This window comes from Pan troglodytes, chromosome 4 (genome assembly GCF_028858775.2).
Source record: "Pan troglodytes isolate AG18354 chromosome 4, NHGRI_mPanTro3-v2.0_pri, whole genome shotgun sequence".
In the NCBI taxonomy this organism is placed as follows: domain Eukaryota; kingdom Metazoa; phylum Chordata; class Mammalia; order Primates; family Hominidae; genus Pan; species Pan troglodytes.
This window is the reverse complement of record NC_072402.2, coordinates 39,041,167-39,064,810: the sequence shown is the minus strand read 5'-3', so window position 1 is coordinate 39,064,810 and position 23,644 is coordinate 39,041,167. Positions and strand designations below refer to the sequence as shown.

At 41.4% G+C, this 23,644-nt stretch overlaps 1 protein-coding gene across 4 annotated transcripts in view; it reads left to right on the top strand.

Moving 5' to 3' along the window:
• CRHBP (corticotropin releasing hormone binding protein) overlaps positions 1–20,961 on the top strand; it is a 43,623-nt gene extending 22,662 nt beyond the window's left edge. For 2 of the 4 annotated variants that reach the window (XR_680113.5, XR_008547954.2), the window contains 2 exons: positions 2,299–2,454; positions 6,581–6,769. The gene's annotated coding sequence lies outside the window, so the exon portion shown is untranslated. Of the gene's footprint in view, positions 1–2,298; positions 2,455–6,580; positions 6,770–13,543; positions 13,718–19,201; positions 19,374–20,761 lie in introns of those variants that run through there. The other 2 variants (XR_008547955.2, XR_001717629.4) reach the window with 2 other exon arrangements.
• The last annotated feature ends 2,683 nt before the right edge of the window (positions 20,962–23,644 follow it).

Sequence of the window (23,644 nt, the reverse complement as noted above, 5' to 3'; positions counted from 1 at the left end):
CCTCCCAGGCTGAAGTGATTCTATTGCCTCAGCCTCCCAAGTAGCTGGAATTACAGCCTCCCAAGTAGCTGGGATTACAGGCATGTGTCACCATGCCTGGCTAATTTTTGTATTTTTAGTAGAGACGGGGTTTCACCAGGTTGGTCAGGCTGGTCTTGAACTCCTGACCTCAAATGATCCACCCGCCTCAGCCTCCCAAAGTGCTGGGATTACAGGCGTGAGCCACGGTGCCCGGCCAAATTTTGTATTTTTAGTAGAGAGGGGGTTTCACCCTATTGGCCAGGCTGGTTTCAAACTCCTGATCTTAGGTGATCCGCTGGCCTCAGCCTCCCAAAGTGCTGGGATTACAGGCATGGGCCACCATGCCAGGCTGCTTGCTATTTTAATTGGGAGGCAACATTGCCAGTTTGTCTGCAAAGTAGAATCTTCATGAAAGGAAAACAAAGGTTTGATGGACAGGATTTACTTGTAGGCAGTTTGTTTATGTGCTCAAAAGCACCCAAAAGAGAGTTGTGGAAAGAAATGCCTATTGTAGGGTAATCATATGAAATTATATCTGAATACACTTTTATCTGTGCAGTGAAGTATTTCAGAAAACAGAAACACCTTTGTATCTTCAAATAAGTAGGTTGAATGGCATCAGTTCTAATGGGTCATTTGTAATGATTATCATCCATTTTTCTCTTTGCGTTTTAAAGTTTTTTTCTTCATTTGTTAAGACAAACTACACAAAGAGAAAAGAAACAGAGATACGAGACAGGAAATATGGGTGAGAGAAAGAAGCTTGATTAGAGGATTTGAAAACATAACGAAATAGAGGTCTCTAAATTGGATTCTGGGCTTTGCTCTTGATAACAACCATGTACTCAATCCCTCTGCAGCTGAAAAACTGAAAACAGGAAGTGTTTTTGCTTTAGGGGAAAGATTTCATGTCAACATTAAGACATAAAGTTGGATGAGCTAGAAATAACCATGCTCTTTGTAACTAGAAGAATTATCAGATATTGGGGGTTCCTAGTATGAAAATGCAATTCCCCTGTTGACTCTCCTTTCCAGGTTTTTAAAGTTTAAGAAAACATGTCTTGTGTTATTAATGGTTCAGATGTAATCAAGCCAGCCAAAGACACCAGCACAGCAGGTAGCTACTGTGATTTCAGGGATAGCACTTAAGTGAAAATATTGCATTTTACTGAAATGCCCACCCTTACAACCCTTTTTCTTCTGTTATCAAAATGTATATTTAATTAAGCAAGTAATTGATTAGTAACGTATTACTTTAAAGATTCAAACCATATAGTGGTAACTAGTTAATGAACTAACTTATAAATCAGTCATTAATTTGACCATATATTATTGCTAATCATTATGACATGACAAGAATTGGCAGGAAAGTCTCAAATACAGGGGAGGGTAGTGAGTGCAATTAAGAGTATTAGGTCCTGGCCAGGCATGGTGGCTCATACCTGTAATCCCAACACTTTGGGAGGCTGAGGTGGGTGGATTACTTAAGGCCAGGAGTTCGAGACCAGCCTGTCCAACATGGTGAAACCCCATCTCTACTAAAAATACAAAAAATTAGCTGGGTGTGGTTGTGCGTGCCTGTAATCCCAGCCACTCTGGAGGCTGAGGCAGGAGAATTGCTTGAACCCGGGAGGCAGAGGTTGCAGTCAGCCGAGATCACACCACTGCACTCCAGCCTGGGCAACAGAGCGAGACTCTGTCTCAAAAAAAAAAAAAAAATATATATATATATATATATATATATATACACGCATATATATATATACACACACACACATATACACGCATATATATACACACGTGTATATATGTGTGTATATATATGTGTGTATCTATATGTGTGTATATATGTGTGTATATATATGTGTGTGTGTATATATATATATATATGTTGGTGGTCCATTGGCAAAGCTAAGAAAATGGTAGATCAACTCTGCCTTCTGCTCAGCAAAAGCCAATCCCTTCACCCATCACATCCAGGCTTATTAGCAGAGGCCTCTATGATCTTATATATAATAAGATGCTGGCCCCTACCCACCCATCCTCACCCTCTCTTTTTACATCAAAGAGATCTCTCTAATAAATTGGGTAATAAGCAGGAAAAGAAAGAGTATGAGATGCTGAAAAGCAAACAGACCCAGGTAAATGCTCCATTAAAGCTACCTGGACAACTAACAAGGTATTGATGAAGCCACTAGCTGGCTGAAAGTTTGTAGAGGTAAGCAAAATTTGCTATAGACTTGGGAGTGTTATCAAAGACAAACTGTATTTCCTTAGTTTTGTTTAGGACCAGCCCAGAATGCAATCTTTCCTGTGTGGAATGGATGAGATGAGAGATGGATGGGCCCAGCCTTAGAAGCAAGATCTAGACCTATAAGTATAGTCAACAGAATGGAGAGGGAAGAACCCAGACTTCAGGAACCCAGTGTAGAGGTGAGTTCTTATTCAACCACTAACCAGCTGTATGTCCTTGAGCAAGTTCCTGCACTGCTCTGAGCAGCTTTGTTACATGTCAGGTATAACAGGAGCACCTACGTTTTAATGCGATGGCTTGCATGAAGTACCACGCACCAGTCAAGGCACATGGTAGACACTATAACTATGAGTGTTCATTTCTCAGAAAACTTGTTTATCAGTCAAGTCTTGGTAATATAATTTTATCTTAAATGCTTCTAAAATGTTTTCTATTTCAAGGAAATAGAGCTGGCTCCCTTAATTGATGAAAATTTATTTGGCAAAGAGAAAATAGCTTGTTTTTATAACATTCAATTACTATTTTTTTTCTTGAAATGGCTTTACCTCTACAGTATCTACTCATCGATTCATTAAAATAGGGTGGTTCATTGGCAAAGCTAAGAAAATGGTAGATCAACTCTGCCATCTGCTCAGCAAAAGCCAATCCCTTCACCCATCACATCCGGGCTTATTAGCAGAGGCCTCTATGATCCTTCCCTATCCTGGCCTTTCCAGTGAAAAACAACCAGTGCTGACATTGAGTGCCCCTTAGGGGACGCTGACACGCCAACTGCCAGGTAAAGGTAGGAAGGGATGAGGCTGGTGTAACGTTCTGTAAGGCTGCAGGTTTAAAAACAAAACAAAACAAACTCAAAAACCTCTCTCTAAGATTGATAAACAATAAGAAAATGTTTGGCTTTATTCTTGAATCATAGTAAAAGCTAATATTTATTGAATACGAAGTACAAGCATACCTTGTTTTATTGCACTTCACTTTATTGGGCTGTGCGGATATTATGTTTTCTACAAGTAGAAGGTTTTTGGCAACTTTGGGTCGAGTAAGTCTATTGGTGCCATTTTTCCAACAACATGTGTTCACTTCATGTGTCTGTGTCACATTTTGGTAATTCTCATAATATTTCAAGCTTTTTCATTATTATCATAGCTGTTATGGTGATCTGTGATCAGATGTTACTATTGTAATTGTTGTTACTATTGTGATTGTTTTAGGATGCCACAGACTGTGCCCATAGAAGACAGCGAACTTATGGATAAATGTGTGTTTTGACTTCTCTGCCTACTGGCTGTTTGTTCCCCTATCTCCCTTTCTCTTGCCTCGGGCCTCCTTATTCTCTAAGACACAAGAATATTAAAATTAGGCCAATTTATAATTCTATAATGACCTCTAAGTGTTCAGTGAAAGGAAGAGTCCCAGGTTTTCTCACTTTAAGTCAAATGCTAGAAATGATTAAGCTTAGTGAAGAAGGCATGTTGAAAGCCAAGAGAGGCTAAAAGCGAAGCTTCTTATTCCAAACAGTTAGCCAAGTTGTGAACGCCAAGGAAAAGTTACTGAAGGAAACTAAAAGTGCTACTCCAGTGAATACACAAATGATAAGAAAACAAAACAGCCTTATTGCTGATGTGGAGAAAGTTTGAGTGTTCTGGATACATAAACAGCCACAGCGTTCCCTTAAGCCAAAACCTAATCCAGAGCAAGGCCCTAATATTCTCTCATTCTATGAAGGCTGAGAGAGGTGAGGGAACCTGCCGAAGAAAAGTTGGAAGCTAGCAGAGGTTGCTTCATGAGGTTTAAGGAAAGAAGCCATCTCCATTAAAAAAAAGGTGCAAGATGAAGCAGCAAGTGCTGATGTAGAAGCTGCAGCAAGATCATTGATGAAGGTGGCTACTCCAAACAACTGATTTTCAATGTAGACAAAAAAGCCTTCTATTGGAAGGAGATGCCATCTAGGACTTTTATCGCTAAAGAGAAGTCAGTACCTGGTTTCAAAGCTTCAAAGGACAGAATGACTCGTTAGGGGCTAATGCAGCTGGTAACTTTAAGAAGCCAAGCTCATGTACCATTCTGAAAATCCTAGGGCCCTTAAGAAGTATGCTGAGTCTACTCTGTCTGGGCTGTAAAGGAACAACAAAGCCTGGATGATAGCACATCTGTTTACAGCATGGTTTACTGGATATTTGAACCTGACTGTTGAGACTTACTGCTGAGAAAAATCATTTCTTTCAAAATATTACTGCTCATTGACAATGCACCTGGTCATCCAAGAGCTCTGAGGGAAATGTACAAGAAGATTAATGTTGTTTTCATGCCTGCTAACATAACATCCATTCTGCAGCCCATGCACAATCTCACAATAAAACTTTAAGGGATGAGGAGTTACTTCTTTTGAATGAGCAAAGAAAGCGGTTTCTTGAGATGGAATCTACTGCTAGTGAAGATGCTATGAATATTGTTGAAATAACAACAAATTTAGAATGGTACATAAACTTAGTTGATAAAGCAGCAGCAGAGTTTGATAAAATTAACTCTAATTTGGAGGAAGTTCTACTATAGGTAAAATGCTATCAAACAGCATTGCATGCTACAGAGAAATGCTTTGTAAACAGAAGAGTCAATTAATGTGGCAAACTCCATTGATGTCTTATTTTAGGAAATTGCCACAGCTGTTCCAGCTTTCAGTAACCATTGCCCTTATCAGTCAACAGCCCATCAACATCAAAGACCCACCACCAGCAAAAAGATTATGACTCGCTGAAGGATTGGATGACCTTTAGCATTTTTTAGCAATAAAGTATTTTTCTTTTCTTTCTTTTTCTTTTTCTTTTCTCTTCTTTTCTTTTCCTTTTTTTTGAGATGGGGTCTTTCTCTGTTGCCCAGGCTGGAGTGTAGTGTGCAATCACAGCTCACTGCAACCTTGACCTCCCCAGGCTCAGGTGGTCCTGCCACCTCAAGCAATCTGTCTCAGCCTCCCAAAGTGCTACGTTTATAGGTATGAGCCACTGTGCCCGGCCAACAATAAAGTTTTTTTTTTTTTTTTTTGACAGAGTTTCGCTTTGTCTCCAGGCTGGAGTGCAGTGGTGTGATCTCGGCTCACTGCAACCTCCGCCTCCTGGGTTCAAGCAATTCTCCTGCCTCAGCCTCCCGAGTAGCTGGGATTACAGGCACGTGCCACCGCACCCAGCTAATTTTTGTATTTTTAGTAGAGACGGTGTTTCACCATGTTGGCCAGGATGGTCTTGATCTCCTGACCTCATGATCCGCCTGTCTCAGCCCCCCAAAATGCTGGGATTACAGGCGTGAGACACCACGCCCAACCAATACAGTATTTTAAATTAAGGTATGTACATTGTTTTAGACATAATGCTATTGCACACTTAGTATACTACATTATACTGTAAACATAACTTCTATATGTACTAGGAAACCAAAAAATTGGTATGACTCACCTTATTGCAATATCCACCTTTTTATGATGGTCTGGAACCAAAACTGTAATATCTTCAAGGTATGCCTGTATATTCTTTGCACTGTTCTACAGACTTCCTATGCGTTGAAGCATTGAAACCTATCTTCACTTTGCAGATAGGGAAACTGAAGCATGGAGAAGTAAATCACACAGTTAGAAAGCAGTGGGGCCAGGATTCAGACTTCAGTGATCTGACATCAAAGCTTGCTGGCTTTATTGCTGCACTACTCTGCTAGAAACTGTGACTGGAATAGAGTATGAAGCACCGCTCTCAGGGAGGGTTTCCACCAGCATGGCAGTGACACTGAAAGCATTCTGGTCCTTATTTCTTTGTCGAAACACACCATTCAAAGTTATTTTAGAGTATTTGTCTGAAGATTTTGTAACAAATCAATTCCATTTCCAACTCTCAGAATGGCCTAATGGGATAGCTCATTGAATATTTGGTCAACTTGGCGATGCCATAGAATGAAGACATTTAGTCAAACTCATCTGGATGTTGCTGTGAAGACAATTTTCAGATGAGATTAACATTTAAATCAGTAGATTTTGAGTAAAGCAAATTACTTCCGTAAGTTGGGTGGGCCTCAACCAATCAGTTGAAGGCCTTATATGGAAAAAGACGGAGTTTCCCCAAGGGAAAGAGAACATCTGATTGGTTCTGTTTCTCTGGAGAACCTTCCTAATGTGCCAAATACTATTAATTTTTGCGGGAAGGGCTCTGAAAAATTTTTCCTTGTACTCAGCTATAATGTGTTGTAAGCAAAGCTGTTGCAAAATCTTTGTTTACCAATGAATGGTCTGAGGTCATCATGTCCTTTTTTTCTTTCTCTGCACAGTCCTGCATGACCCCTTGTTCACTATCAAACTGACTTCCACATACAGGAGCACCAAAGGCACAGGAATGGATGCCAATAGACTCATTAGCACCTCCTCAATATCACCTCAGTCCACTTAACTGAGAAACAGCTGTTGAAGATGGCAAGAGCCAAAATAAAACCCAGTTCTCAACCAAATAAAGTATCTCTAAAAAGAGGAAAAAATGGTTGTGAGATGTCATTTCCCATTTTTAGGAGAAACTATAAAAGGAACAGCCAACAGTTATGCAGAAATTTAAGATTGTGCCTACGTTAATTCCAAGCAATAGTCTTTCTATTTATAACCCATGCTAATTAAATGTTATCACTTACCATTCATTATTAACAGAGGTTTTCTGGCTATTGTCAAATCTCAGGTGAAAGCCTTTTAGCTTCTTTCATTCCTTCTCAATGAAACCAATTTGGCAGTCTCTTTCAAAGCAATGTCTTCAATTGGAAAGTACTACCTCATACATGAATGAACAATGTGTCTCCTCATGTCATTGATAAGATGAACTTAGAATGAGCTTGAAATGCTATGGTGGTGGTGCTCTATTCTGGACTGCAGAAAAATCTGGAATGCCGCTGTGTAACAAGAGCAGAACATTATGGGGGAAGAAAACCCAGAAGACTAATTTTTAAAATAACTAAATTTAAGAAATGAACAAAAGCATCTTAAAATATAAAGCTCAATAGATCTCAAGAGTAGATTGGACACAGCTAATAAGAAAATGAGTTCTGGAAGAAAAGTTGGAAGATATGGAGGATAGAATGATGTGCACCAGCATACATCTGAGTGGGCCAGTGGTTTAGGATATTAGGCATTTTGTTTCTCCTCACTATAAAGATAGGTATTCTCGGATACTTTGCAGGTTTTAAAAATAGTTCTCTTGAAAATTACTACCTTAAAAGTGACATTCATAAAGATACTCTGAAGAACTGATCACTTTTATTAATTGGATGAATGCAGTTGAACAAAATTATTAATTCAAGGTAACCCCTTATAGGCATAACCTATCTGCTAATTTCTCTTGCAATTATTTTGTTTTGTTTCTTATTCTTAAATAATCTCATAAAGCACCTCAATTCCTCATTTCACTTCTTCATGTATTGAATGCCTTTCTATTTAATAAATAATATGATCTAGTTGGGTACAGTGGCTCACACCTGTAATCCCAGTGCTTTGGGAGGCCAAAACAGGAGGATCACTTGAACCTAGGAGTTTGAGATCAGCCTGGACTGGGAGATGGGAGACCCCATCTCTACAAAAATTTAAAATTTAGCCAGCATGGTGGTGTGCACCTGTGGTCCCAGTTACTCTGGAGGCTGAGGTAGGAGGATTGCTTGAGCCCAGGAGGTTGAGGCTGTAGTGGGCTGTGATTGTGCCACTGCACTCCAGCCTGGATGACAGAGTGAGACCCTGTCTCAAAAAAAATTATATGAGCTAACATGTATTCAGTGTTTATTATTATACTAAGCACTATAAAACGGTTTACATTTATTATCTCATTTAATCTTACAACAATCAGAAGTGGAAGGTAGTGTTATTTTCTTCATTTTACAATGAAGGAACGGAGAACGAAATAGGTTAAGATACTTGCCCAAGGTCATACAGCTACTCATTCATAAAGGAAAACAATTCACATTTGTTTGTCAAGGTTAACCCATTGCAGGAGTGACTCATCTCATTCCTAATTATAAGCCACTCTTTTATATGACCTATTTTATACTCCTTCCTCTCCTCTTCCATTATAACTCATCCTATTCCACCCTCCCTTTTCCAAATAAGAAATATTCATAGTCTGGGAAAAAATCTAGAAAAGTCAATGGCTTTGCTTTTATTATTTTCTTTTCATTTCTTTTTTTTTTTTTAGACAGAGTCTCGCTCTGTCGCCCAGGCTGGAGTGCAGTGGCGTGATCTTGGCTCACTGCAAGCTCCGCCTCCCGGATTCACAACATTCTCCTGCCTCAGCCTCCTGAGTAGCTGGGACTGCAGGCGACCGCCACCATGCCCGGCTAATTTTTTGTATTTTTTTTTAAGTAGAGACGGGGTTTCACCGTGTTAGCCAGGATGGTCTCGATCTCCTGACCTCTTGATCCGCCTGCCTCAGCCTCCCGAAGTATTATTTTCTTTTTAGTAGAAGTATCTGGATAATTTCCCTCATTTTTCATTTCGTTATGATTATAGAGACCTGGCTAATGGTATTTCACATGTCTACTAGGACTTAAGGAAAATCCTTCAGACTTGGTGTTCTAGGATATCAAGACACTTTCTTTTTTTTTTTTTTGAGATGGAGTTTCACTCTTTTTGCCCAGGCTGGAGTAATCTCGGCTCACTGAAACCTCTGCCTCCCAGGTTCAAGTGATTCTCATGCCTCAGCCCCCCGGGTAGCTGGGATTACAGGGGTGTGCCCCACGCCCAACTAATTTTGTATTTTTAGTAGAGATGGGGTTTCACCATGTTTGCCAGGCTGGCCTTGAACTCCTGACCTCAGGTGATCCATCCCCCTCGGCCTCCCAAAGTGCTGGAATTACAGGCGTGAGCCACCGCGCCTGGCCTCAAGACAATTTCATAATGATCCTTAGGTCAAGGTTTAGATGAGAAATTCATTGCTGTGGTGTACAGAGGCAACAACATCCTCCTACATCCTGGCTAGAGCAGCAAAGCTTGCTACTGTTTGGCAAAGTTTCTAGGTGGTATTTTTAGAACAATATCCTCCTCTGTTTGGTGCTGCTGGAATATGGCTCTTGATTCACAGATGGGTGTCTCTGGGGTGACTGGGGAGCTAAATTTTCAAGTCTTCCCCTCACTGGATAAACAGTGACTCTTTCCAATTTTTGTTAAAATCTTAACAGGCCACCAAAGCTGATGAAAAAAGCTTCAGAAGAGAAACTTCTTGTAGGCACCTACAGGTGGTGTGTCATTTAGTGGGAAGTATATATTTGGCAATGCTTTTCTTTTTTCTTTTTGGAAACAGAGTCTTGCTCTGTCACCCAGGCTGGGGTGCAGTGGCACAATCTCGGCTCATTGCAAACTCCGCCTCCTGGGCTCAAGTGATTCTCCCACCTCAGCTTCCCAAGTAGCTGGGACTACAGGCATGTGCTGCCACACCCAGCTAATTTCTGTATTTTTAGTAGAGACAGGGTTTCGCTATGTTGCCCAGGCTGGTCTTGAACTCCTGGACTCAAGTGATCCACCCGCCTCAGCCTCCCAAAGTGCTGGGATTACAAGCATGAGCCACCATGCCCGGCCATTTTTGGCAATATTTCTTAAACCTCAGTGTGGCTACGAATCACCTGGGGATCCTGTGAAAGCTCAGATTCTGATTCTGGGTAGGGTCTAAGATTCAGTATTTCTTTTCTTTTATTTTTATTTTCCTGTGCCAATTCACCTGCAAAGCATTAGATATATATTAATTACACTATTGTTGAAATTCTGAAGCTGTCAATCCATGTTAGTATGCTAAAGTCTTTTTCACATTTCTAAAATTTTTGTGGGTACATAGTAGGTGTCTATATTTGTGGGGAGAGTCTGCATTTCTGACAAGCTCCTGGGTGATGCTGACACTACTGGTCTCTCAACCACAAGGATATACAGACCTGTATGGAGGAAGAATATTGCCTTTCAGTGGAGCTAGCCATGGCTGATTTATTTGTTTTTGCTTTTCTTGAAGGCTTGTGCTAAATAATAAAATCTACCTCACTTTCTTTCCACCTTGTCACTTGTGTTTGGAGCACACAATGGAAGGAGCAAGCTGTAACTTGTGAACAGGAGACACATTAATGAAATAAAGCTCCAGAGAGAGAACTCAAGCTGGCCTGTTGCCATGACGCTGGGCTAATGACACTGAGCTGGAAGAGTGATTCCCCTGGAGTCCTTATCAAGTGACACCATCTTAATTACCCAGTGAAAAGACAGCCCGTTTCCAGCAAACAATTACTTCCTGATCGATACCCTTGTCTTGTTAAGTATGCTTCCTGACCATTTATAGCCAAACATTTGATGTACTTTTCCTGAGAAGAAAAATCACCTTCTTAGCTATCTCTACTCAGCAGAAGCCGCTGCCCACATCACACACAAAAACATCTACGTTTAGCTATTCTGAATGGTTGGAAACTCCTCACTATTTATTATCCTTCGGTGACTTTTATCTTTAGATGAAGAACTGAGAAGAGCACACAAGTTCCTCTCGGCAACATGATTTATGCTTGAGGCTAAGGCCTCAACTTGGGGAAGGGAAGACGGTTGTTTCAAGCCTGTGGCTTCCTGTCACTCCCCACCCCTGGAAGGCCCTTCACTTTTGGGTGTGGCCTAGAGGCCTCATGGACAGCAGTCCCTTCTGACACCCAGTGAGATATCATCTGGGAGGGCTGCGCAGCCCTCAGTTCCCCTCACGGCTCTCTCTTTCACTTCCCTCCGTGACACCACCTCATCGAGTTGAAGATGTTATTGATGAGTGCAGTGGGTGTATAGTGTCCTCCCAAAATTCACGTCCACCCAGAAATTCAGAATGCGACCTTATCTGGAAATAGAATCTTTGCAAATGTGATTAGTTAAGATGAAATCATACTGAGTTAGGATGAACCTGAAATCCAATCACTGGTGTCCTTGTAAGAGGAAAGGTCACAAAGAGACAGAGGAGATACACAGAGGAGCCCATGTAATGATGGGTACGGAGACTGACGTGGCACAACTATAAGCCAAGGAATGCCAGGGAAGGCCAGCTAGCAGAAGCTAGGGAAAAACACAGAGGGACTCTCCCCTGGAGCCTTTGGAGGGAGTGTGGCATTGCTGACACCTTGGTTCTGGACTTCTGGCCCCCAGAACTGTGAAAAAATAAATTTCTTTTGTTTGAAGCCACCCAGTTTGTGGTGCTTTGTTGCGGCAACCCTGGAAAACTAACACAATGAGTAAGGGAAAGTAAAGGAATTAAAAGGTGTGCAGGAAAGAGTTTAAAGCTATGTGAAATTTCCCTCTACTGTCTAAGGAAAAAGAAATCCCTAAGAACGAATAGGGCCTACTCATTTGCTCACCTTACTCAAGGCTCAAGTCACAGCTTTCTGTGGGAGCATCTTTTTCAAACCTCCACAGTTCAAATCTCCATCCAGTAGGGGATTTTATTCATTTAGGACTCTTGGGAAATCTCGCTCACTACCATTAGGGATTGGTCTCACCCTAGGGCTTCTTTCCCTTCCCCAACAATTTGTGATAATAGTCCCCAGCTGTGTTTTTCTCTAATTCTGAATTATCCAGCCCAGAATCACAGTACAGGGGAAGAACCTCCAGCAGGATGTCCAGAACAAGCAATGGCAACTTAGGTTTATTCAGGGTCTCCTACCCTGTAGTTGTAGATCCGCCCTGTCATTCTTTTGAAGGTCCAGTGGGTAACTCTGGGACTATAAACATGTGAATGTGCATGCACACACACACACACACACACACACACACACACACACAGCCCTACATCTCTCTAGGACAAACATCCACTCTCAGATACAACACAATCCAGCGGAGGAATAATTAGCAAAGCCACCCTGTGGACTTAATGGACTTGTAGTGGACATAGGACATCATATAACATAACTCTTACATTACTACTACTATGCAGATGTCGATAATATAGGATTTTCACCCTCAAACAAGAGGACAAAAATCTGATCGTCTTTGGATATTTTGTGGCATTGAAAAAAGGGACAAAAATCCTTTTGGCCATTCTCTGTTTCTTCAAATCATATTTTCATTTTCTAGCAATTAAAAACAAGAGTTCTGGCCGGGCGCGGTGGTCATGCCTGTAATTCCAGCACTTTGGGAGGCTGAGACGGGCGGATCACGAGGTCAGGAGATCAAGACCATCCTGGCTAGCACGGTGAAACCCCGTCTCTACTAAAAAAAATACAAAAAATTAGCCGGCCTGGTGGCGGGCGCCTGTAATCCCAGCTACAAAGGAGGCTGAGGCAGGAGAATGTTGTGAATCCGGGAGGCGGAGCTTGCAGTGAGCCAAGATCACGCCACTGCACTCCAGCCTGGGCGACAGAGTGAGACTCCGTCCCGCAAAAAAAATAAATAAATAAAAAATAAAAATAAAAACAAGAGTTCTGGCACGAAGAATAAAGCCAGCACCAATTTTGGCAAATCATAAAGCAAGAAAGGAAAAAAAAAAGAGATTTGAATGGAACAAAAAGAAATGGAAAGAAAAAGTGGACATGTTGGAACTGGGCCACAGAGACTGCATCTAAACAGTAAAAAGACGGTTTAGTTGCTCACTTTTTCTCTGGAATTCTAACACCTTAGATAAGTGTCCTTGCTTTACAAAAAATGATACGACTTCTGCCACAAGACGGGCTTGGGGAGAACTCCGGCCATTGGTGTTAAGGTGGATTGCCTCTCCTAGTTTATAATCAGGAGTGTTTTGTGTTCGTTGAGCTCAAAATTCATTCAAATACACTTTCAAAGTTTTCAGTTGATTAAAGTGGCTCAGAAAAAAAATTCCTGTTTGTGTCTTTTTGCTGTGCTACTCTTAAACACTTAAAAGACTTTTTTTTTTTTTTTAGCATAAATACTGCAGGTATTTAGCATAAATACAACAGATAGCTCTGTTGGTCAAGGTCGTCCAGAAAAACAGACCCAGTGGGACATAGGAGATATAATACATATTTATAAATTTATATCTGTATATCAGAAGAAGATGAGATGTCCTAGCTCAAGCAGTGAAGCAGGAAAAAGGGCGATTTCCTCCTTCTTCCACCTTTTTTTGCTCTTTTTTTGAGACAGAGTCTCTCTCTGTTGCCCAGGCTGGAGTGCAGTGGCACGATCTCGGCTCACTGCAACCTCTGCCTCCCATTTTCAAACAATTCTCCTGCCTCAGCCTCTTGAGTAGCTGGGACTACAGGCATGCACCACCATGCCTGGCTAATTCCACCTTGTTTTGTTGTTGTTCTATTCAGGCCCTCAATGGATTGGATCATACCTCAACATTGGGGTCCAGGACCATCTGTTTTATTGAGTCCACTGATTCAAATACTAATCTCATTTGGAAACACCCTCACAGATGTACCCAGAAATATCTGGACACCTCATGGCCTAATCAAGTTAACACATAAAATTAACCATCATAATAGGTAAGCAAAATAAAGAAAATAAAAGCTTATAGCAGCATCAATGCAAAAATAACTCACATTTTTACTAATATTACTAACATTCTTCCAGAATTTTTCTTTTCTTTTCTTTTCTTTTTTGAGACGGAGTCTCACTCTGTCACCCAGGCTGAAGTGCAATGGCGCAATCTTGGCTCACTGCAACCTCTGCCTCCCAGGTTCAAACGATTCTCCTGCCTCAGCCTCCTGAGTAGCTGGGATTACAGGGGCCCGCCACCACGCCTGGCTAAGTTTTGTATATTTAGTAGAGATGGGGTTTTACTATGTTGGTTAGGCTGGTCTTGAACTCCTGACGTCATGATTCGCCCGCCTCGGCCTCCCAAAGTGCTGGGATTACAGGTGTGAGCCATCACACCCGGTCGGATTTTTCTGTATTTATAAATATCATTAATATGTTATTTTTAAGATGGAATTATATTTTTTGTTTAATAATCTGCTTCTCTCCCTAAACTATATTGTGTGAATATCTTTCCCTTGTTGACAAATGTGCCTCTATATTTATTTAGTCAATCCTGTGGTGCGTTTTTACTGTCAACTTGGCTGGAACTATATTCCCTAGAATTTCTTTCCCTTGGTGGCTCTTGGTTACAGTTGGAGAAATGTATGAGTGGAAATTGATGGAAGGTAGAAATGCAGCTGCAGCCGTTTGTTGATAGTAGAGTGTGATGCAGGGCTAGTGGCTTTTGCAGCTCATGCACATTGTTGCTAATCTGCTAGTTCCCTCTGTAGATATGTACAGCTCTGCAGGGAAGGGCACGAGCTTATCCTGCAGGTTATTGACATCATTAAGGTTGGCAGTCTGTTCTAGAACCCGTAGAACTAGTTACATCCCGAGTTCCACATTCTCCTCCCAGGTTTCAGTTTGTCCTTGCTTCATATTCACCGTTCATTCCCAAGTGCTGGGTCTGCTGATTTCAAGCCCAACACCAGAAGCAGAAGCTGCCTTCTTACATAGATGGCTTAACCACCTCCCACATCTGCATATCTATCCCTATGTGTCACTCACTCATGGTAGTTCTGCTTCTCCTTTTGAATAGTGTAACCAATCTAGAATTTGGTGCCATAAGTGGGGTATTCTGGTTATCTATTACTATGTAGTAAAACATCTCAACATATACTGGCTTAAAACAGCAGTCATCATTTTATTAACTCTCATGGTTACTATGAGTTGGGTATTTGAGAAGCACTCAGTAGGGTGATTCCACTAAAGGTTCCCTCAGGTCCCTTCTAGTTTCCTCCACCACCTAGTCCTAAAGCCAATGCCATTTGCTTTAGGCTTCTCTTATGGCAGCACCTTACTTAAGGCACCAAATAATCAATTACCGGCCTAAAAACCACCCTAAAGCAACAATAATTATTTTATTATCTCTCACAGTTTCTGTGTATGATTTGGAAAGGATTCAACTGGCAGGTTTTGGCTCAGTGTCTTCCCGTGGTTGTAGTCTGATGGTGGCTGGGGCTGGGATGGCAGGAGTATGGAGCAGCTGAAGCTGACCAGGCATCTCTTTCTCTCTCTCTCTCTCTTTTTTTTTTTTTGAGACAGAGTGTTACTCTGTTGCCCAGGCTGGAGTGCAGTGGTGCAATCTTGGCTCACTGCAACCTTTGCCTCTCAGGTTCAAGCGATTCTCATGCCTCAGCCTCCTGAGTAGCTGGGACTACAGGCGCCCGCCACCACAACCAGCTAATTTTTGTATTTTTAGTAGAGAGAGGGTTTCACCATGTTGGCCAGGCTGGTCTCGAACTCCTGGCCTCAAGTGATCCACCAGCCTCGGCTTCCCAAAGTGCTCTGATTACAGGCGTGAGCCACCGCACCTGGCCGGGGCATCCTTCTCTTTACATATAGTCCCAAGGCCTCTCCATGTGGTTTTTCCACGTGGGCTACCTCAGAGCCTGGCGGCCTCAGGGCAGTGAGGCCCTTTATATGGTGGCTGAAGGCTTTCAGTGTGAACCCCAGTGAATAAGACAGCACGTTTAATGACTTAGAGTTTTTTTGTTTCAAGAATAGGATATTCTCTTCCTTCTCTAAGGATATTGATGCCTTTTTTTTCCCCTTTCTTGTTTTCATCTCCTTCCATAGTTTCTTTCTTCCAATTTTTTGGTTTACGCCCTTTTATGAGTCTTATCCTTTTAGTTTGCATCTATTTCATTAGTAATAAAGTTAAGTCTTTAAAAGCTGGTTAGTCACACACATTTTTTTTCCTTTTTGATCTACCAGTTCATTTCTTTTGCCCATTTTTCTATTGTGTTTGTCTATTCCTTGAAGGTTTCAAAGAACTCTTTATATGTTAATGATAGTAAATGTTTGCCATATATATGACAGATATTATTTTCCCATATAGTTTTCATTTTTTCCGAACTAAAAATTATGATAAATGCTATGTAAAAGGATGTTTATCTGGTTTACCTTTGTATGTAGATCGGGGTGTCCAATCCTTTGGTTTCCCTGGGCCACAATGGAAGAAGAAAAATTGTCTTGGACCACACATAAAATACACTAAACTAACAATAGCTGATGAGCTAAAAAAAAATTGCAAAAAAACTCATAATGTTTTAAGAACATTTATGAATTTGTGCTGGATCTCATTCAAACCAGTCCTGGGCCACACGGCCCGTGGGCCACTGGTTGGACAAGCTTGATGTAGATAAAAAGATTTACAAAAACTCATAAAAACAAATTGTACTTAGTTATAATCTAACAATATACCTTTAAATAAAGTGATAAAAAATATCCTGAAATAAGAACAATTCTTGAGCATCCATACTTAGGAGATAGTGTTTCTCAGTCCTAGCTGCACATTAGAATCACTTAGAGAACTTTCAAAGTACTGACGCCTGGCACCTGCCCTCACCAAAGCTTGGTGTGGGATTCTAATGTGCAGCCAGGGATGCAAACCTCTGCTGTATGTAATTGATCCTACTGATCAAAGTAGGCTTCCTGGCTTGGCGTAGTGGCTCATGCTTATAATCTCAGCACTTTGGGAGGCCGAGGTGGGCAGATCACTTGAGCTTAGGAGTTCGAGACCAGCCTGGGTAATATAGTGAGACCTTGTCTCTACAAAAAAATACAAAAATTAGCCAGATGTGGTGGCACGTGCCTGTAGTCTCAGCTACTCAGGAGGCTGAGATGGGAGGATCACTTGAGCTTGGGAGGTGGAGGTTGCAGTGAGCCGAGATAGCGCCACTGCATTCTGTTATGCCCAGACCGTTAGTTCCCCAAAGAAGACCACCAGAGTCCAGAGTCAAAGCCAAGCGGCAAGGATCTTTACTACAAGTTCGAACCTGGTCCCTCCATTCCACAGCATACAAGAGGGCCCTGAACAATGCGAGTGTTTGCTTTTTATAGCCTGAAAGTTACAGGGGAACAAAGGAATTCTTTTGGTTCCCGCTCTTTCAGTAAAACTTTGAACGGCTGTCCCCTTATCGGAGACTTTCCTGGTGGTGTTTGTACTGGGCTCAGGAAGTTTGAGAGATATATGGCGATATGTGGTGGGATGGGAGGATGGGATGTGTTTGTACTGGGCTTGTTTGTTTTGAGCCCGGGGCTGAGGAATGTGCCCGGCTCTTTTCAATTCCAGCCTGAGTGACAGAGTGAAACCCTGTCTCAAAACAAAAACAAAAACAAAAACAAAAAAAAGCAGCCTTCCTATGGGCAAAGATTTTCTCCTGGAGAACTTGGAGCAGAGCACTGCCTGTGAGTCTTGTACTTCTTGGGCTCTGAGCCAGCCTTTTCTTTTTTTTTTTTTTTTTGAGATGGAGTCTTGCTCTGTCGCCAGGCTGAAATGCAGTGGCATGATCTCGGCTCATGGCAACTTCCGCCTCCTGGGTTTAAGCGATTCTCCTGCCTCAGCCTCCCAAATAGCTGGGACTACAGGCGCGTGCCACCACGCCCAGCCAATTTTTGTTTTTTTAGTAGAGATGGGGTTTTGCCATGTTGGTCAGGATGATCTCTGCCTCTTGACCTCATGATCCACCCGTCTTGGACTCCCAAAGTGCTGGGATTACAGGTGTGAGCCACCACACCTGGCCTGAGCCAGCCTTTTTATTGAGAGGTCACAGAAAGTCCATTTGCTCATGTGTCTCCACGTCCTCTTCCTCTGCCACCTACTGACATTTCCAATATTATTGTCCGTCCTTAAGGGCTCTTTTCTTCTGAAGAAGGATATTTTCATTTAGTTAAGACATCATGTTACCTGGAAGGTTAACACAATGTTTACCTCATTTTTTACTGCTCAAAATGGAGTTCTGGAGCAGCAGACCCTCAGGCCCAACCCTAGACTGAGTCAGAATCCACATTTAAGTCAAATTTTCAGATGATTCATATGCACACTAAAGCTAAAGAAAGACAAGTCTATAGGAAGTTGTCCTCCAGGAGGCAATCTATAGGAGGCAGGGACCCTGTCTATCTTATTCGCGGTTGTGCTGTCATAGGAAAGATTTACAGTAATATAGAGTGAATGAATGGATGTGATTAGTAAAGAAAATTCAGCATTTTATTTAATATGAGTCATATAATATGGGTCAACAAGGCTTTCTTTGGATGTCACTACGATAGGCAGAGTCAGATCCTGTATATAATGTACTCAACATAGCATAATATTTGTATCCACTGTATTAGTATGATTTAGGTTGCTTGGCACACATGCTGTGCTCTAATAGGTATAGTGAGTAATTCTATTTGCATTAACACTTTATAAAGGACGTTCATGCATCTTACTTTATGTACTCTCTACAGTGTGCATAGACTTAACTCTGTGAATCAGGTGAATATGGGTATCTTCACCTAATTACACAGGAAAACACAGGATTAAGAGATTTGTGGAGGGCTGGGCGTGGTGGCTCACACCTGTAATCCCAGCACTTTGGGAGGCCGAGGTGGGCAGATCACGAGGTCAGGAGTTCGAGACCATCCTGGCCAACATGGTGAAACTCCTTCTCTACTAAAAATACAAAAATTAGCTGGGTGTGGTGGCACATGCCTGTAATCCCAGCTACTCGGGAGGCTGAGGCAGGAGAATTGCTTGAACCCAGGAAGCAGAGGTTACAGTGAGCTGAGATCACGCCACTGCATTCCAACCTGGCGATAGAGCGAGACTCTGTCTCAAAAAAAAAAAAAAAAGATTTGTGGAAAGATTAATAGTGAGTTAATGCCACACTAGAATTTGCACTCAAAATGCCTGAGTTGCTATACTACTCTCTAGCTACCTACCACTGAAGGCTTGCATTTAGAACTCCGCATTGTATATTGTATGTATAAACTAGCAGTGTATATATAAACTAGTTCAACAGCATTGTATATATAAACTAGTTCAAACTACTATAGAATGCACATGAAAAAGTCATAATAATAGGTAATAAAATGTTTTCATTTCAAGATACATTTTTCTAGTTTTATATATAGTTTTTTCCATAGTTCTGTGTAACTAAATTTATTTATTTATTTATTTATAGAGATGGGGGGTCTTGCTATGTTGCCCAGTACGGTTTTGAACTCCTGGCCTCAAGCTATCCTGCCTCCTCAGCCTCCACAATAGCTGAGGTTTCAAGCATGAGATACTGTGCCTGGTCTGAGTAACCAATTAATGCCTACAATAAAACTCCTGAATGAATATTGGAACTACAGGTATGTAAAGATTTTTTTAAAATAAATTTTAAAATAAAGTCTTATTGGATATTCCTCAGACAGCTAACATGAAAATGCTCTTCCTTTTGGAACTTTATATCCTTGTGAGCTGGAGAAGAGAACACATTTTATTTTATGGAACTGTCACTTTATTTTTTGAATCAGAAAGTAAACCTTCATTTCTTTTAGATGACACTCAGAATAATCTCCACATCATGTAATTTTCTTCTCAGTTCACCAGAGGATATTTGTGGCAGTGAACCTCAAAGATGGATGTTTAAGATAATGTTATGACGTTAGAAGCAAAGTAGATAAGAGACATTTGGGAGGAATTCATGCCAATCCAATACCCTTTTATAAATTATTCTTTCCTCACCTATTTTTATGTAGGAATGTCATTAGATGGATTCAGCTATCTGTTCAGTAGACTTTCTTGTTTAAACCCAAGAGTGAGGACTGTTTCTTAGTCATCTTCATATCCCTCAGACCTTTGTATGTGACACTGTCTTGCATTCAATATCAGTTCAAATATTTGTTTAGTTAAATTACTCAACTGCATTGTGAGACTCCATATTTACATTCCCTAGATGAATCCCCCCAAAACTCTAAAGTAATAACAATAAACACTAAACTGAATTCTAAAACTATCCTAAAATAGATTAAAATGAGTGTTTTCAAACTGTAATTTAACTTCTACAAAGCCTGCCCTTAGCGCGAGCACCACACATGGCATCCCAGGAGGCTTTTCTCCCCAGCGCCTTCTCCATCCCTCCACTCTGGGTCAAAGTAGAAGGACAATAAAATTGGTTAAGACTAGCAGATCATGCACCAAAGATCTGAATATGTTTTATTCTAGAAATAAGTGACAAATGTAAGCAAAGTTTTACCTGAAGAGACCTGAAGAGAATAAAACAATAGCTTCCATATATTGAGAACTTATGGCTGAGCGCGGTGGCTCACACCTGTAATCCCAGCACTTTGGGAGGCCGAGGCAGGCAGATCATGAAGTCAGGAGTTCAAGACCAGCCTGGCCAACATGGCAAAACCCCGTCTCTACTAAAAATACAAAAATTAGCCGGGCGTGGTGGTGGGTGCCTGTAATCCCAGCTACTCGGGAGGCTGAGGCAGGAGAATCGCTTGAACCTGGGAGGCAGAGGTTGCAGTGAGCCAAGATCACACCATTGCACTCCAGCCTGGGCGACAAGAGCAAGACTCCATCTCAAAAAAAAAAAAAGAAAAGAGAACTTGTTAGACTTTGATCAATAGGATCGATTATATACAGCAGGGGTTTGCATCTTTGGTTGCACATTAGAATCCTCAGACACACAGGTACTGTACTGAGTTCTTTGCAAATAACAAGCCCCACTGTTATTGTTTCCCATTTACAGGTAAGGACATATGGGGAAACCAAGACATACAGCAAGTGAATAACACAGCTGGTGAGTGGCAGAGCTGGGCTTTCAACTCAGGCTCTGGGTCCCACGTCATTGCTGTCTATGCTATGCTGCCTCTCCAAAGGGATTGTTAAACTTTTCTTTTTCTTGTAAGTGAATTAAAACCTTTTCCATCTCTTTCCATTCCCACTTAGAACTAATTTGTTCTGCATTCCATTCATAAACCTCACTGGATAAACTTATTCATAATCCAAATTCATATGAAAAATCCCACTCTAAACTTATTCATAAACCCATCATCAAAAATCCCACTCTAAAATGAGCATGGGAAGCAAAGATTTTAAGAGATTCCAGTGCCAATCAACTTTCCTGAACAACACATTTTGTTTAGCTGGAAAGCCAAAGGAGTGATGCTAATGTAACTATGATATTAGTATGATATTAGTGGGCCATGATGTGTCTGAATAAGTGAGATAGTCCATGGATGCCCAGGCAGATGGTTTCTTTCTGGAACTCAACATCTTTGTCTTTATGTCAAGAATTTTGAACTGCATGATGGCTAAGGTTCCTTCCACGTCTGTATTACTGATCTCAGCTTCACTATTTCCCAGGGATGTGGGTGGGCACCTGACACCCAGGGTTCCATTATATTCTGGGAGACACTTGAAGCAAATGTGAAGGACAAAAGTGCCAATAAAGTGAAACAAGTATATGTAGTGACAAAGCAATATTCAGTTTATGAAAAATAATGCAAAGGAATTTCATGAAACCCAAACAAATGTAGGCATTTGTTGATTCTCCTCAGTATAGCAAATGAAACAGGTGTCAACGTGGAGGGCAGAATCCATTGTTGTTTGTCAATTACCTCTTCTTCTACTCTTGACCAGGGTGTCATCTTTTTTACACAGTAAATGCCTATAGAGCACCTGCTATGTGGCAGGCACTGGGGATTATGTAATAAAACTGACATCCTTGTCCTCATGGAGTTTATATTCATTTTGGATGGAGCCACACTTTGTCCTTTTTTTTTTCAGATGCTTATTTATATTTTTAGTGCTCTTACTGGGTAAAATGTATCAAGTTGTGTAAAATTAGACAGGAATAAAGGTATTACACCAAAAACATCTTAAATTCCCTGACTATTGAATGGCAGTGGAGAAACCCAGGAAGGGATGAGAGTTTGAAGTGCAGCTTTGAGGTATCCCCCATGTGAACTTGTGCAATGGTACAGCTCCATGTTTAACTTGATAGTTTTTATCTCCTAGAACAAACTGGCCTGGAAAAGTGGCTTTTGAAAAATGGTCTAACCCACCAATACCATTACTAGGTATATAGCCAAAAGAAAATAAATCATTCTACCAAAAAGACACATGTACGTGTATGTTCATCACAGCACTGTTCACAATAGTAAAGACATGGAATCAACCTAGGTGCCCATCAAGGGTGGATTAGATAAGGAAAATGTGGTACATATACAGTGTGGAATACTACGCAGCCATAAAAAAGAATAAAATCCTGCTTTTTGCAGCAAACATGGATGCAGTTAGAGGCCATTATCCTAAGTCAATTAACACAGGAACAGAAAACCAAATACCACATGTTCTCACTTATAAGTGGGAGCTAAACAATGGGTACTCATGGACATAAAGATAGCAACGATAGATACTGGGGACTACAAGAGGAGGGAGGGAAGGAGAGGGGAAGGGTTGGAAATCTAACTACTGTGTACCATGCTCAATACCTGGGTGATGGAATCACTCGTACCCCAGACCTCAGCATTATACAATATACCCAGGTAACAAACCTGCACATGTATCCCCTGAAACTAAAATAAAAGTTGAAACTATTAAAAAAAAAAAAAAAAAGGACTGAGATATTTATAAGCCCAGAATGAAAAGCAAAACACCAACTCACTCAGCAAGTGGAGGCAGAGGTTCCTCTTGGTATTTCTCCTTCAAAAGCAACTGTATAACAGTTGTCTCCTCCATCTCCCCACCCCCAGGAATTCCCCAGAATCATTGCATCCCTGCCCTGTGCTGTCTTCACATTATGACGTTTCTTTCTGCTATCGAAGAGAGCTGACTGCACCTGATTATGCAGAGAATAAATAGGCCCCCAGACTTCCCTGGAGTGGTCCACGGGGCAATGCTATTCAGAAACACTGGCTGATTGTAACAGTTGTGGCCTCTTCTCCTACAACAGTGATGCTCTTAGCTGCTCATGTTTCTCAAGACAACAATGTTGACTTTGGAACCTGTGATCTCTCTGGTCACATACTACACTACAGACCAGCCACCTGAACTTGGAAGCACAGCTGAACTGGAAGAAAACTGCTGGAGACTTTGCTTATTTCATAGTATATATAATGAATAGGAAATATAAAGATATTCTTTAAGTTAAATTAGTTTTGTCCTCTATTTTCCTGAATATACTATCTTCTGAGCTTCTGGACTGGGCTGCCTTTCAGTCTCCAGTAGCTTGTGGTTGCTTTCCTAGAGAAGCTGGGAGCCCTTTGGGCTTTGCCAGGGCAGGAGCTTCTCAGAGTGCTTTCAGAATGTGGTGCTTACCCAGTGCTAAGATCTAGAATATATTCACCCAGCACACTTCCACTTTCCTGTCCCCACAGCCTAAGGCAGGGGACGAGGGAGTTTGGAATGGAAGGTTGGGCCTCGGGAAGTTCTCTTCTTCTTAGCAGGTAAGGAGTGATGCAACCACTCAATCGTCTACAGGGTATGACTCAATGGAGGAAATTGTAACTCTTCCCTCCAGATGCTTCTCACCCCAGGCCCTTAGAGCTCCCTGCTATTACTCAGGGTGATAAGCAGCACCATGTTCCCAAATTCCACCAGGTTTCAAACATTCAGTGATCTACAGTTT